This window comes from Leopardus geoffroyi, chromosome X (genome assembly GCF_018350155.1).
Source record: "Leopardus geoffroyi isolate Oge1 chromosome X, O.geoffroyi_Oge1_pat1.0, whole genome shotgun sequence".
In the NCBI taxonomy this organism is placed as follows: Eukaryota; Metazoa; Chordata; class Mammalia; order Carnivora; family Felidae; genus Leopardus; species Leopardus geoffroyi.
In genome coordinates this window covers 38,703,123-38,719,819 of record NC_059343.1, presented here as the reverse complement: position 1 = coordinate 38,719,819, position 16,697 = coordinate 38,703,123, and the positions used below count along the sequence as shown (strand labels likewise).

At 42.9% G+C, this 16,697-nt stretch overlaps 1 protein-coding gene across 1 annotated transcript in view; it reads left to right on the top strand.

Moving 5' to 3' along the window:
* Positions 1 to 215: 215 nt before the first annotated feature.
* LOC123594622 (norrin cystine knot growth factor NDP) overlaps positions 216 to 16,697 on the top strand; it is a 54,724-nt gene continuing 38,242 nt past the window's right edge. The window contains exon 1 of the mRNA XM_045471468.1: positions 216 to 345. The gene's annotated coding sequence lies outside the window, so the exon portion shown is untranslated. The remainder of the gene's footprint in view (positions 346 to 16,697) is intronic.

Below are 16,697 nucleotides of genomic sequence, written 5' to 3'. Positions count from 1 at the left end.
ACAGAGGTGAGCATAGGTTGTCTCCAAGCTTTCTGGTTTACATGGTTCATAGGGTCCATCAGATAAAAACAGGTCAACTGCTCGGGACAAGAGCAACTGTCATTGGTTGTTCTTGTCAAGGATGGATAAGAATCTCTCCAGGGTGTTCCCCTGAAGGAGGCACTGCCTGTCATGACAAACACATACTGACAACAGATTTTTCCATCAGACACACCAAGAGGTCCACGAGACTGCTTGTATCTCTTTTTTGACTTCTTAAAAGTATTTTTGACTTAATTTTAATGTATTGACAATTTCTGATTATAGAAGAGTGCGTGCTCGCTGAAGAAAATGTGAAACCGACAGGTAAGCCAAAAAAAAAAAGATGTTATAACTCATCTGAAATCCCAGCATCTAGGAAAAAAGCATTGTTAACATTCCGGTATGTGCTTTTCCTGTCTTATATTCTGCATGAATGTAATTTTTAACAAAAAGTTCAAACTGCATGTTATTTTTCAATCTGTTTTTAATTAAACTATATATCATGCACATTTTCCCATGTCATTAAATATTCTTTAAAAAATACATTTAATGACTTCTAGGTATTTCATTAGATAAAGGCATTTATTTATTGAGCCAATCCTTTATTAGAGAATAGTGAGTTGGTTTCCAAGATTGGCCATTATAAGAAATGAGGCTGTGGATGTACTTACAGATAAATCATTGGAGAAATGTATAATTATTTCCTTAAGGACAAATTCCCAGAAGCCCAATGGTCCATATATATACACGTATATATATATGCATATATATATATATATATATATATATATATGTATGTATACACACATATATGTATATATATATGTGTGTGTATATACATATATATATGTGTGTATATATATACGTGTATATATACATATATATATGTATATGTATATCTGATCACTTTTCTACACAGAATGTTATAAAATTTACACTCTTGCCAGCTGTATTTGGGAGTACCAGAGGTGGCACACTTCCCCAAACTTAGTGTGTCGTAATTTTATTTCAGCCTTGTCAGTTGACTACACAAAAGGTGATGTATACCTTGTGGTTATTTTGATTTGCACTCTGTTGTTAAAGAAGCTACACTTTTGCTAAAAATAAAGTGACTGGCTCTGCGATTCGGTGAATTACATTTTCCTGGCCTTTGCTAATTCCAACATTATTTTTTTCTCTGACTTGTGAAAGCTCTTTATGGTGTATCTTTTTATTTTTCTGCTTCATATGTAGTCACGATGTTTTCCCAATTTTGTTTGTGCTCTTCCACCAGAGGAGCACACTAGGCTTGAGTTCATAATATGTATTGTTGTTGCTCTTATGTGTTAATATTTTTATCGAGTGAAACGTACCAGTGCTTTCTTCTTGTGATGTTGCTTTCAGTGTTATGATTTGAAAAGCCTACTGCACTCCAGAATTACATAAATGTGTATCTATATTCTCTTCTGGAACAGTTCGTGCTTTTTTTTCCCCCTAAAAATTTACATTTTTTTTTAGCCCAGCTGAAATCTATTCTGGAATGTAATGAAGTTAAATGAATTTTTCCACAAATATTTAGTCAAGTTCTATAAAAATATGGTTTTTAAATGAGACAGCTATCATATGCTAAATTCTTAAACATTCCCGTGTCTGTTCTGGACTTTCTATTTGTGTTACCTTGAATTGTTTGGCTAGTCCTGCATCCACACCACATTGTTCAAATTATTGCGGCTTTATAATATATTTCAACATTTGGCTTCAAGTCCCTTCTCATTTTTCTTTAAAAAACTTTCTTGGTTATTCTTGCCTGTTTATCCTTCTGGATAAACTTGAAAAGCCTTTGGTCAAGTTGCAAGAATGTGAAGTTGGTGTTGGATTAGATTAGAAATGTATCACATTTGTAAAGCAAACTGGGAAGAATTAACACTTTAGTAATAATGGGTTTTCCTATCCAGAAATACAGGGTGCTTCTGCATTGTATTCTAAAATCTTCTTTTAAGTCCATTTTTGGTTTCTTTTCTTTTTTATTTTACGAAAGTTTATTTTATTTATTTTTGAGAGAGGGAGAGCATGAGCAGGGGAGGGACAGGGAGAGAGGGAGAGAGAGAATCCCAAGCAGGCTCCAAGCTCTGAGCTGTCCGCACAGAGCCTGACGTGGGGCTCAAACTCACAGACTGAGATCATGACCGGAGCCGAAGTTGGACCCCCAACCGACTGAGCCACCCAGGCGCCCCTGTTTTCTTTACACAGTGTTGCACATTTCTTGTTAAGATCATTTGTAAATAGGTTATATTTTTTGTTCATTTTGTGAATGAAATAATGTATATTTTATAATATGTGAAAGTTATCGATACTTGTAAATTTGTGTTAGTGCCCACCACTTCCTAGTAGTGACAACCTTTTCGTGGATGATTTTCTTGAAGTTTCAAGAAAAAAATTCAAAATGGCATTACTTCTATTCTCTCTCCAGTGTTTATGCCTCCTATTTCTTTTCTTGTTTCCTTATGTGGTTTGGAACTTACAACAAATGAAAAAGAATAGTGATGATGTGAAGCATCCTTATATTATTCCTCTCTTCAATTGAAAGGCCTGTCAGAATGACGTAAATCATTGGTTTGCAAAATATGCTATTTATCATGTTGGCAAAATTTTCTTCTAGTCCCAGTTTACTACACATATTTGTAATGCATGGTATTTAATTTTATCACTGATTAATTAATTTGGGATGTCTGTTGAATTTTTTTCTCTTCTCCCTTGATGTGATAAATTATGTGAATCGACTTTTAAATATTAAATAACCCTTGCATTCCTAGTATAAATTTGTTTCTATTGTGGTGTACTATTCTTTTCTTTTCACGCTGGATTCGGTTAATGAATGCAATGTTTAGGATTTTTGTTTCTACATATTTGCTGGACTATTTAATAAGCTTTGTCTCTGAGTGTTTAATCTTTATCAGGTTTTAACATCGTGGTTTTGCTAGCTTCGTAAAATGAGTTGGAAACTTTCCATTGCTTTCTCTACTTTGGAATTATTTAAATAGCATTGGAATATTATAAAAATGAAAATAACTCAATAATTCATTTTTGACAAGGTTTGTGATTTCTTCCACGGTCTATTTCTGGTCTACTCCAGTCTATTTCATTTCTATTTCTGGTCTATTCCAGTGTCTTACTTCTTCTTGAACCAGTTCATAAAGCACTTTCTCAGGAAAGTGTTTCTGGAACATTAATGTACACACAGATCTCCTAGGGATCTCCTTGGTGTCTAGATTCTGATCCGTTAGAACTAACCCATAAGAGACTCTTAAATACGGAGAACAAACTGAGAGTTGCTGGAGAGGTGCTGGGTGAGGGGATGAGCTAAATGTGTGATGGGCATTAAGGAGGGCACTTGTTGGGATGAGCAGTGGGTGTTATATGTGATGAACCACTAAATTCTACTCCTAAAACCAATACCACACTACATGTTAACTAACTTGAATTTAAATTAAAGAAAAAAACAAAAAGAACTACACCATGTATCCTACTCTCTAGTGAGTCACCCTAATTCACAGAAAGCTAGTAGAATGTCGTAGACTCTGGGTCTGGAGTTCTCTCTTGTCCAGCAAGAGCGCGGACGCGGGATTAAAATGCAAGAGAGGCTGATGTCCAGGAGGAGACAAGAGCCCCAGGTAAGGGTCCTTGCTCCGTTTTTATTAGGATCGGAGGGCCGGCAAGCATGATGGACGTGCACAAGGCGACAATGAAATCGTGATCATTAACTCACGGGTGTGGGGGAAAGGGGGTTTTGAAGATACGCGGTGTCAGGGGTTTGGGTCGATACAAAACAAAATCCTGGCACCGGGAGGATGGCTGTTTACAGCAGACATGAGACACCACATCTGTTTGTCTAAACTTGCCTAGGGGACGAGAAAGGCAGAGCATGCTACCTCAGGGTCAACAAGGCACATTTCTTTTGCTAATTAGCTCTGCTCTGGGCAACTTTGCCCTGCCGTGGACTGTAGCCCTCTGTGTTCCTGTTTTTGTCCTTCCTTCCTGTGAAAGCTTTCTGCTTTTGTACTAAGCAAATTGTACTAAGTTGGGAGATGCTTCCGCCCTGAATACCTAATCTTGTTTACCTCATCTTGGATGCTTTCATCCTGAGATTTCCTATTCCTATGCCTTTGTCCTATACTGGGAGCCTTTGCCCTGTTTACCTAATCTTGTTTACCTAATCTTGGATGCGTTCATCCTGTGACTTTCTATGTCTTTATGTCTTGTTAACCCATCGGTGCAAACTCAGAGAATTCCTAAGCTTATTCCCCACAGTTGCCCCTTTTTGTTTTTCTTGGTTCTTCCAGTCTTGTGTTTGAGGACCGTCATGACCAGCTCCTGGTCCTTCTTTTGCTTTTGGATGGTTTGGAGGCTGATGGTCTGTGGAGTGGTTTCAGGACGAGGAGTCCATGAAGAGGCATCCTCCATCTTGAAAAAGGGGGTGGGGGTGGGAGCTACTCGTTCAGAGTCATTCTCTGGATGTCCTGGTTCATTGGAAGATATATATCCTGGGGGTCTCCACCATGCCATGGTACGGCTTCCCCAACTGAGAGGGAATCCACAAAGGTCTGGAATCTGAAAGAACACAAGCATATTCTCGACCCCGGGTGTGATGTTTTGTGGGCCCAGTCTGTGTGGACCCCCATTCAGGGATTTTGTATAGCGTCCTAACTGGAGAGGGTTTATCTGATTTTGAAGAATGTCACTCAGCGGCAGGTAGTCCTTGAGGATTAAGATTTAAAAACTTAAGGGGCGCCTGGGTGGCGCAGTTGGTCAAGCGTCCGACTTCAGCCAGGTCACGATCTCGCGGTCCGTGATCTCGCGGTCCGTGAGTTCGAGCCCCGCGTCGGGCTCTGGGCTGATGGCTCAGAGCCTGGAGCCTGTTTCCGATTCTGTGTCTCCCTCTCTCTCTGCCCCTCCCCCGTTCATGCTCTGTCTCTCTCTGTCCCAAAAATAAATAAAAACGTTGAAAAAAAAAAAAGATTTAAAAACTGAAGAGTAATCATAGCACAATTCAGAAGGAGCTGAGGTCGTCATGCAGACAGTCAGGGGTATCTCCCCCTTTTTGTTTTTTTTAACATGTTTTGGAGCGTATTATGTGCTCATTTTACAATTGCTTGGCCTTGTGGATTATAAGCAATGGGCAATTCCAACCAAGGCTTAAGTAAAACAACTTAAAAAGGGCATCGTGTCCTGTTGTTTTACCCTTTTGGTGAAATTATATTTATTTATAATTAATAAATATATGTATATGTTCATACATAAATATATGCGTATATTTATTTTTAATATATGTGTGTATTTATTTATTTATAAATATATGTGTGTATTTATTTACTTATTTATTTATTACCTGTAACAAAAATGTATTTTCATTTTTTGTATCTTTCTTACGTATCTCTTACTTTTTTTTTTTTTCAACGTTTATTTATTTTTGGGACAGAGAGAGACAGAGCATGAACGGGGGAGGGGCAGAGAGAGAGGGAGACACAGAATCGGAAACAGGCTCCAGGCTCTGAGCCATCAGCCCAGAGCCCGACGCGGGGCTCGAACTCACGGACCGCGAGATCGTGACCTGGCTGAAGTCGGACGCTTAACCGACTGCGCCACCCAGGCGCCTCTCTCTTACTTTTTTATAGACGAAGTTACTTATTTCCATTAGCCTTAATTACATTTAGCAGAATGTTAACTTTTAGAAGCCTTAGTCTCCTTTGAAAACTAAGTAGCAAGCAATTGTGAACTGTCTGTTACACCAGAAATTTTTTAGGTGGCAGACTTATGAATCCATTAAGCATAGAGCATGGTTTTTTTTTTTTTTTAATGGGTTTAAATATTTAGTTTTTGTGGGTTTTTTGCCATAAGAAGTCAGAAGCATAAACCTATGTTTAGCAAGCAAAGCTGCAGCATCCAGTTTGATTTGGAAGAGGCCTAAATGTCCGACGAACTTAATTCAATGTGTCATTTAAGCAAAACGTGCAAGTTTTAGGTTACCAAAGACCCTGAAAGCTATTTTAAAATTACGCCTGAAAACTATGAGATGGACAAAGCTCACCATTCCTTTAAGTCGTCCTCTTGCTGACAAATTGGAACAGAGATAACATGAGTTTATTGGACCTCTAGTAAACCTTAGTAGAATGAAGTTTTATTATTTAATTTTAATAATTCAAAAGACATGTCTACCTTAATTAGATTTCAGCTGTGTCCCCTTAAAAGTTTACCACTGTTGGGGCGCCTGGGTGGCTCAGTCGGTTGAGCGTCCGACCTCGGCCGGGGTCAGGATCTCACTCACGGTCCGTGAGTTCGAGCCCCGCGTCGGGCTCTGGGCTGACAGCTTGGAGCCTGGAGCCTGCTTCGGATTCGGATTCTGTGTCTCTCTCTCTCTCTCTCTCTCTCTCTCTCTCTCTCTCGGCCCCTCCCAGCGCATGCTCACACTCTGTCTCTGTCAATAATAAAGAAACTTAAAAATTTTTTTTTTGGAAAAAAAAAAAAAGTTTACCACTGTCAATTTTTTTCTGGTGGAAACAGCGAGGAAATCTGAAGCAGGCGGCATAAGTCTTAGGGGGTGTTTTTTGCTTTCTGACAGGTGGGGAGGAAGGGAAGGCAGAAAAGGTGAGGTGCCGCCACCAAGAGGCCTGAAGGCAGATAAAGGCGCAGAGGGCAGAGAAAGAGTTCACGTGGTCCTAAAGCCTGTCGGCTCAGAGAGATGAGCAAGATAGCGATTTTGGTTGTGTTTTGTATTATTTGGTTTTCCACTAGTGGGATCTGGGCAGTCCGTATCGGGCCAGAGAAGACAGGGAAGTTCCCCGAGACAAAAGGAGTTTCGGCAGCTGCTTGAGAATATTCCTTAAAATCTCCATCCCGAGGTAGACCCTTAGCCAGAGACAGTTGGCGCTAATCATCATCGTTCTTAAGCCGGGAAATGAATGAGGGAGAAGCCCCCACATACGGTTAGAGTAACCAGAGTGTATCGGGAGAAACAGTGAGAAAGTTAGAGTGCCTGTATTAGGGATGGCCTGTGGAAGACCCACTGCACTATTTCCGTGCATTGTTTTATTGTCAATGATTGGAAGCTGGGCTCGCTGCCTTGGTTGGGAATATTGCCCTGTGCTGGACAGTCGTTCAAAAGACGCCGGAACAGCAGCGTCAAAGTGTTGCTTAGCACAAGCCACGCAAGCAGCCCGAAACTCTTGGGCATAGATAGCGTGTTGGGCCGGGGTCAAAACGATGTTCGTAAGGGAGCCCCAGTCCCAGGCCCACATGGAATGAGTGCCACAAGTATTTTCTAAAATGCCGATTGCACAAGGGCTGTGCTGGGCATACAGCTGAACTGATTCTTGCCATTCCTTTACTATTGGAAAGAGCAGGCCTTCATGGACATATTGCCTACTTTGCCTGACAACGGGAAACCGCTGGAATTTACCGGCCTTATGAGCTTCCTTCACGTACTTTTGCATTGGGGTAAGGACCTTATCGGAACCGGTCCGTGAGGTTTTTAGAGGCTCAATATCGGCCCATCTTTTTGAGGGAGGGGGAGGTGCGGGCTGTAAAGGCACCGAAGGCACAGGCTGACTACAAAAAGCTCAGGGTTTTCCTCTTCTTTTGGGTAATTTTACATCTTTATATACATCCTCTGAACTCAAGGGGAGAGGGGCAGTGTGGACAAGGGACCAAGTGAGGACGACCTCAGGGGCGACATTAGCCCCCTCAGAATGCCCAGCTTTAGATGTTTTCCCTACTTGTTCCCAAACATCAAGATCACAAGTTCCCTGTTTGGGGAACCAAGGGCAGTGTTGCTGGGTACTCATTCATAATGTAAGGAGTGCTTTCTGATTGAGGATAATGTTGGCCACCTTTTCCGATGACTGTAAAGTACGAATGTGTCGTTCCTGTTTGGGGGATAGGGAGTCTCCCATGATAAATCTCTCCAAAGTTCCGCGGCAGCGAATCCTAGTATAGTTTCGCTTATCTCTTACCTCGTCAGGAACAGATTGTAATCTGGTGCCTTTTTCTTGGAGCTCTTTAGTCGCTCCACGGCGTCCTGCAGTCCTTGAGTCGCACCGCCTCCTGGCCATGTCGGCCTGTAGTGCTTTGGGTTCCAATCCCGCCGGCGTCACCATCTGTCATAGACTCTGGGTCTGGAGTTCTCTCTTGTCCAGCAAGAGCGCGGACGCGGGATTAAAATGCAAGAGAGGCTGATGTCCAGGAGGAGACAAGAGCCCCAGGTAAGGGTCCTTGCTCCGTTTTTATTAGGATCGGAGGGCCGGCAAGCATGATGGACGTGCACAAGGCGACAATGAAATCGTGATCATTAACTCACGGGTGTGGGGGAAAGGGGGTTTTGAAGATACGCGGTGTCAGGGGTTTGGGTCGATACAAAACAAAATCCTGGCACCGGGAGGATGGCTGTTTACAGCAGACATGAGACACCACATCTGTTTGTCTAAACTTGCCTAGGGGACGAGAAAGGCAGAGCATGCTACCTCAGGGTCAACAAGGCACATTTCTTTTGCTAATTAGCTCTGCTCTGGGCAACTTTGCCCTGCCGTGGACTGTAGCCCTCTGTGTTCCTGTTTTTGTCCTTCCTTCCTGTGAAAGCGGCTTTCTGCTATTGTACTAAGTTGGGAGATGCTTCCGCCCTGAATACCTAATCCTGTTTACCTCATCTTGGATGCTTTCATCCTGAGATTTCCTATTCCTATGCCTTTGCCCTGTTTACCTAATCTTGTTTACCTAATCTTGGATGCGTTCATCCTGTGACTTTCTATGTCTTTATGCCTTGTTAACCCATCGGCGCAAACTCAGGGAATTCCTAAACGTATTCCCCACAGTAGAATATCTAAGGAAATGGAGAGCACTTATGTCTTGTTCTCCAGAAGCAGACCTTCCCTAACGTGAGGGCTCACATTTGTGCCCTCAAAATTTGATTTCTTTAAAACGTGTTCCCAGGAGAAACTGGCAAGGGCGTCGGGGAAGACAAGAGGGAAGAAGGGGAAGAAGCTGAGGAAGGGTGTGAGGTCGAGTGACGTCCCAACCTGAACCTGATCCTACAGGGGGCTCTGGAGGAGAAATTACAACTCAGAGTCTGTCTTGACCCGGGGCAAAGGAACTGTCCTACACCCACCAGAAGTTGGGGGAGGGGGGACACACTGTTATAAGGGATCCCGGGGATCTGAGCAGAGTAATGAACGGGGGGGGGGGGGGGGGGGGGGGATTCTGTATGATTCTATATGAACAGGGAGAATTCTCTATCCCTCAAGTAATCTTCCCCAGACATTTTCTTTTTATTTCAGACAAACATTCAATGAAAAATAGAGCAACAGAGGGTTTGAGATTGCGCTCTGATAAGTTCTGACAGTCAGCCTTTGTACGTTGGAATACTTTTGCAGACGGTCAATCACCCAGGAGTAGGGTTGACATCCATTTGCAAAAAGCTGGGAATCACTTAATAAGGGTATATGACTGAATAGGGAGCCATATTACCTCTGCTTTAAGGTGAGACAGGGGCACACCATGGGCCAGGCCAAGATCCTCCTAGAAAATTGTTTTTCATTTACTACAGTACATAGACACATAGGAAATAGAAGCCCAAACTCTATTTCATATGCAGCAGCAAAAATATCTTTGGTCTGGAATTTTTCAAGGCTCTGAACATTAAAGATATCTCAGTAAATGACCCCAATTATTTCCAAACGTACAAGATAACTACATAAAATAACGCATACAGACATTTAACCTATATACTAGTTTGTAATTCGAGGAAGGTCTACCAAAACATCTTTAATTTTAGAAAAGCTTATCGGCTGCCTCTCTTCCTTCATGTAATTATTAGCTAGAGTTTCAGTAATCTGTCCAAACCATATCTGTGTGTAAGAAAATGTCTGTTATTCTCATCTCCATAGTAGGAGGGCAAAAATCAGCTTGTCCCAAAGTAGTATTGGTTCCTTAACAAACACATTACTCATTTTCACTGTGACAGATTGTATTTTTCAGAGATGGTAAGTCCATGTATATATATATTTTTTTCCCATCCTTCATGCCCTTCTTATAATACGACATGGACACTTCTCCACTGAAAGGCGGTGTCTGTATTCTCTCCCTTAAACCTGGGTGAACCATTGTAACTGCCTCAATCAGTAGGATGTGGCAAAAGTGATGCTGTGTGACTGCGAAGGCTCAGGTCGCCATAGGGAGCACAGCCCTTTTTTTTTTTTTTTTTTGCTTACATTCACCCTTAAAACCCAGCCACCATGTTGTGAGGCTGTCCAGGCCATGCAGAGAGGCCACACGTGGGTGTTCCAGCTGCCGGTCCCAACTAAGCCTCAAGCCAACAGCCAGCATCAGCCTCAGACACGTGAGTGAATGAACCCTCAGGAAAATCTGGCCCTCAGCCTTTGAGCTGCCTCAGCTGAGGCTCTAAACACTGTGCAGGGTGTGGAGACGAGCTATCGCCATGCCATTCTGTCAGAATTCCTGACCCACTGAATCTGTGGGAGACAATAAATGATTACTGTTGTTTTGGAACACTAGGTTTGGGGTTCATTTGTTAACTTAGACATGTACCAATAATCCGTATTTCCTCACTGATTTAAGACCTCATTGTCATATACTAAACTTGTAAGTAGACACGGGTCTATTTATGAACCCTTTGATATTTCATTGATCCGTTTGGGAGTGTCTCTTGAGGAAAGTTTCCTTTTGTATCACTGTATACATATACGCTATGGGAAAACCCAAACCCCCAAATCTCTGTAGTTGAATACAACAAAGACTTACTTCACATTTACCTGAATTCCACCTTGGGTTGGGCAACGCTCCAGACCAGTTGTCTTTCATGGAGAGATTCCGTGATACAAGCCGCTTCCATGGGCAATGTTGCGATCTTAGCACATGGCCTTCGGGTCACCAAAGTATGGGAAGAAAGAAGTGCAGAGTTGGTACCCGAGGTCGTAAATGGCGTGACCCAGGGGTGACACCTTTTCTGCCTGTTGGCCAGAACCAGTCACATCATCCCATCAACAACGAGGAGGCTGACAAATGTGAGAGTACGTGAATATCGGGTGAGCGGTAGGTGTTTTGGCCACACCCTTCATTGGGTATTGTTTATTTTCCCAGAAATGTCTCGGCAATGCTCACACATATATTGTACCTGACACATTTTAGAATCCGATCCATTACATTTTCGTGATCTTTTTGTTTTAGAGGGGAAGAAATAAACTAACACAAAGAGGGACCAGACTAGTTCCCTAATTTTTACTTGTTGCTCCACTCCTACCAACCAAGACTCTTTCGGTTCCTGATTAAATATTACTAATCATGATTTAATGTCTACTTCATTTAGCTTAGGCCACAACCAATTCCTGGCTGTAGATTCGAAAGTGGAGGGAAGGCCGATGGCATTTTCAAATATCCTTGATGATTTCTCCCTAGAGTATTAGAGAATATAAGCCTGATCTGCCGTAGAATAACCATATAGGAAACATCGTTGCTCTGTAACTCAGGCCAAAGAACATTGGCCTGAAAGGCCTCCTCTTGAAGTAGAAAGTAGACATATCCCACGAAGGGAATGTCTACTAATTTAATAGTTCTGTAGTTTTATGGGAGGACAGAGTAAAATATAGCCCAATTAAAAATAGGATAAGATGTTGCATTCGAAAGAAAAACAAATCTTCTCCCAGAAAACTTTGAGATAATTATATCATTTTAATTGAAATCTCTGCAAGAGACGAATTTTGCCAATTTTCTGTTCAGCTGATAGGTAATTCTCCTCGGAGGAGTGAAGAGAAAGCTGTGGTTTAATATGTGTATGTTCGTCATGTTTTGTATCTGCATTTGCAAAAATACTCCCCCATGGCCTTGGAACGGGACGCTTCCGGTCTGTCTCGGGCCTGCCTTATGCGGTAAATCACAGGCATTATTTTGAGATTATATTGTGCTTGAATCTTCCTTCTTTTCTTGGTGTAGGCAACCGAGAGTCTAGTGGGCATTAGGAGAAGTGGGTATTAGGCCTTCTCCAGATTTCTAAATATTGATTATAACCCAGGCAGAGTTCAATTTGTGGCCCTTTTCTCTTTTATATTTGCTCCTAAGAGGATCCAGTCCCCTGGCTCTATTGTTTTTTTAATTAAAAAAAAAATGTTTACTTATTAATTTTTGAGAGAGAGAGAGAGAGAGCAGGGGAGGGGCAGAGAATCCCAAGCAGGTTTCACACTGTCAGCACAGAGCTCGATGTGGGGCTCAGGCTCACGAACTGTGAGATCGCGACCTGACCTGAAATCAAGAGTCGGATGCTGAACTGACTGAGCCAGCCAGGCGCCCCTAGTCCCGTGGTTTTAAAAGGCACCTACGTGACGATGACCCCAAAACTTGTATCAGCTACACAGATCTCTCCCCTAAACTCCAGGTGCTGGCCGCCTCTCTACTTGGGTGTCTATCAACCATTTCCAGATCAGCACCTCCTTGATCTCACCTCCGCCCTCACTACGCACTTCTTTAACCTTCCTTATTTCAGTGAGTGACAACAAGATGAAATCAGCTGTTCGGGACAAAAAAAACTCTACGTGCTTCTTGAGACCTCTTTTCCCCCTCAACTCACGAGATCAATCCATTAGCAAGAGGTTTTTTTGTTTGGTTGGTTGGTTGGTTTGCTGTTGTGTTTTTGTTTTAGAAAATCTGCATTCAGACTGTTTGCAGAATCCAAGCACATTTCACCCCTCTACCAACTTAGTCCAAGTTTTTTTTTTACTACGAGGTAAGTATTAATTTGTCTGTGATTTATCCCCTGTAGAGAGGAAGTTGGCCTCTTGCAAATCTCCATAGAAGCTGGCCAAGGCTTAGTACTTAAGGACATCAATCCTGGTCGACCATGAGACTTGGACCTCAGCCCTCCAAACATGCCCAAATTGAAGCTGGTGCTCCTTTAATCGTGAGCACTAGTGTGACAAATCCTGCTGCTAGGCTCTCTTTGTCCCGACAGCTGCGGCACAAGGTCTGGACCCTTCACTCACTCCCCTAACACGGGAAGAGGAGCTGGCAGGATAGGAATGGGGCACAGCTCGACTTTTTCATACTGCTTTTACGTCCTGGCCCCTCATCATGTCAGAGAAGAACCTGGCTCTTCCCTACCCATTCAGCTTAAAAGCCCCACATCCCAAAAGTCATGCCCCTCTCCAACATCTGGCATCAGACGCGAAGGTACCCCAGAGTGGGAGGGGCCGTGTGGAACTCACGTATCTGCCCCAATCCTGTTCCCCATGAGTTTTCTTCCAATGAGTGATGTTCTTACAGGTCTGGTCTGTGTGGTAGCCATTTTTCCTTGTTGCACAACAGGTGTTCTATTACGCCCAAGTCCCAATTCTTGGTTCTGCCTCCCTCATCTGCTGTTTCAGTGAAATGAGAACGCCAGCCGATCACCCATTGTGTTCCTACCAAAAACCTAAGTGTGTCATTGCCTGTTCCTCTTCTTCACCTAAACCATACATTCGGTCCTTCAGCCAGTTCTGCAAGAGCTCTACTTTCAAAATACAGTCAGAATTTAACCATGTTTCATTGCATTCGCCTCCTAACCAGACTATTTCCGCAAAAGACCCCGAGGTCATCCTTTTTATTTTTTTAATTTTTTTTTAAGGTTTATTTATTATTGAGAGACAGAGAAACCGAACATGAGCATGGGAGGGGCAGAGAGAGGGAGAGACACAGAATCCGAAGCAGGCTCCAGGCTCTGAGCTGTCAGCACAGAGCCTGACGCGGGGCTCGAACTCACAAACTGCGAGATCGTGACCAGAACTGAAGTCGGACACTTAACCGACTGAGCCACCCAGGCGCCCCCCAGGGTCATCCTTTATAAACCTGAATCAGGTCATGTCACCTTCTGGTTTGAAACTCCCAGATGACTTCTCATCACATTTAGAATACTCTCAAAAGCCTCATCATGGCTACAAGGCTCTACGTCATTTGGCCCTTGCCTCATTTTCTTCTACTCTTGCTCTGTTTCCTCTGCCTGGAATGATCCTCTCCCAACATGACTCTCTCTTACCTTCACCCACATCTCTGTTCAAACATCACTTCCTCCTGAGTGCATTTCCTGGTTGCCCACTCCAAAATAATAGTCCCCTTCGCTCTGGATCTCCTTATTATTACTATTTTTTTTAATGTTTATTTATTTTTGAGAGAGAGACAGACACAGAGACAGAGCACCAACAGGGGAGGGGTAGAGAGAGAGGGAGACACAGAATCTGAAGCAGGCTCCAGGCTCTGAGCTGTCAGCACAGAGCCCGACGCGGGGCTCAAACCCACAAACGGCGAGATCGTGACCTGAGCCGAAGTCAGATGCCTAACGGACTGAGCCACCCAGGCGCCCCTATTACTATTTTTTAAGAGAGCATGTGCGTGTGCACACCAGTGGGGGAGGGACAGAAAGAGGAGGGCGAGAGAGACTCTCAAGCAGGCCCCATGCCCAGCACAGAGCCCAATGCAGGGCTTGATCCCACAACCCTGAATTATGACCTGAACCGAAATCAAGAGTCTGACGACACTCAACCGACAGAGCCACCCAGGAGCCCCATCTTTACTATTGTTTTTTGTTTGATTGTCACCATGGCGCTTACCAATTCCTGAAAGTATATTGTCTGTTTGTTTATGAGCCTGTTGTCAGCCTCCCTAATGGAATTTCTGCTTCACGAGAGCTTGGACCTTGTTCGTGTCCTTTGCTGTTCTGTCTCCAAGGCCTAACACAGGGCGTGGCTCTGCTCAAAAATTATCTGTTGAATAAATGAATGAGTGGGACTGAAAAAAGAGGTCTGAAAATAATTCCTCAGAGATCTGGGAAAATCTGAAGACATTTCTTTTTTTTTTTTTTTTTTTTCAACGTTTATTTATTTTTGGGACAGAGAGAGACAGAGCATGAACAGGGGAGGGGCAGAGAGAGAGAGGGAGACACAGAATCGGAAACAGGCTCCAGGCTCTGAGCCATCAGCCCAGAGCCCGACGCGGGGCTCGAACTCACGGACTGCGAGATCGTGACCTGGCTGAAGTCGGACTCTTAACCGACTGCGCCACCCAGGCGCCCCCTGAAGACATTTCTAAAAGCATAATTATCCATCAGCCCCATTAGGAAAGACGGAGCCTTCTGCACTTAATAGGTGTTTGATAAATACAGATCGAATAAGTAAATGGATAAAATCAAGCTGCCTTTATTCATCACACGGAACAGCTATAGCATGCCTCAATGCCTGTTATTTTTTTCTTGACTCAAACCACCACATGTGATTTTTAAAATGAAGTTTTGATTGAAAAAGTCACAAATTTGGGGAAATGGTTCAATATGTGAAAAAAATTCTTTGGGGAAAAATAAAGAAGTGGGAAGTATGATGAGTGGTATCTTTTTGCGTGGCAGGGGGAAGATCAAGAACTATAATCTTTCTCTGAACATCAAGTGAATGATTATTCATCCTTTGAAAAGTATACGTGAATTAGAAGCTGTCAGTACAAACTCTTAAAGTAATTCTTTCTGCGTGAAACTGACCTTAAGTAAGATGAAAACTGGCCTAACATGAATTTGTTGAGCTACTAGTGAGTGTAGCTTGTCCTTGATCACGGAGACATGCAAAGTTAATTAAGAATGTTATTTCCAAACGAATGTCGCCTTTGGTACTAAAGGAAGTGAATATTTCTTAATACTGTGAAATTGAAGAATCTCTTTGATTCTTAAAGAAGAATCAAGAGTTGACAGCAGAGTCTATTATCTTACAGGAAGAACCAAAGAAGTTGAAGTTCAAATATGACTGAAGCAGTTCGGTTTCATTCTGTAGAGAAAGTCATTACTTCCCAGCCTCCCAGTAGTTTTATAGGCATCTTAACATGGGAGTCGAAGACCTTGGGCCTGTTTGTAGCTGGGGCTGAGTTCACCATTTCCGTTGGCGTTCTCCAGCAGGGTAACAACACACAGCGATAATCTTTGAAATCATGTCAGCTCAATGCCTCAAATAACCTTCACGCCGAGCCTCTTAAATTGGTTTTCTTCACCCATAAAACAGATGAAGTAACTGAGGTTGTAAGGAGTTTAACGACTCTGCCCAAATTGCTGAGCTAATGAGATTTGCCAGGCTGGGGCATCCGTGGTGCAATTGAGTTAAAGGTGCAGATAATGTTGGAGACTTAGAGGATAATCAGTTGCACTTGGTATCCCGGTGAGAGGTGCCCATGGGAGATTTAAATGGTGCTTTCTCAGGAATAAGTGGCAATTCCTGTTTTGAAGTTCAGAAACTAGGCTGAGAACAGAGATCGACGTGGAGGTGACGTAGGAACCAGGAACTAGATAAATCATTCAGGTGGGTGTTAGTGAAGAGCATTGAGGCCATGAAAGAAAAGGATGCCAGGGAAGAAAAATTTGGAGGAAGAGTGGCTCGTTTGTGTCCGATATTATTGAGGGCTCCTGTGGAGTGAGGACTAAGACCTTTGAAATAAAAGGGACATCGGGGTCCTTACCGCTAGTATGAAGCACCCCATGCCCAGTAGTGTGGCATAGTACTAACTGATGATTTTAGTTCTATTTCTCCCCTAAATAAGGAAGAGCTTATTAGCAAGCTGACACATTTTGTTAGAGGATTTGTTTCCCCCCTAAATATATCCTTTTTTTTTTTTTTCTTTCTCAAATGTTCTTCGGACTG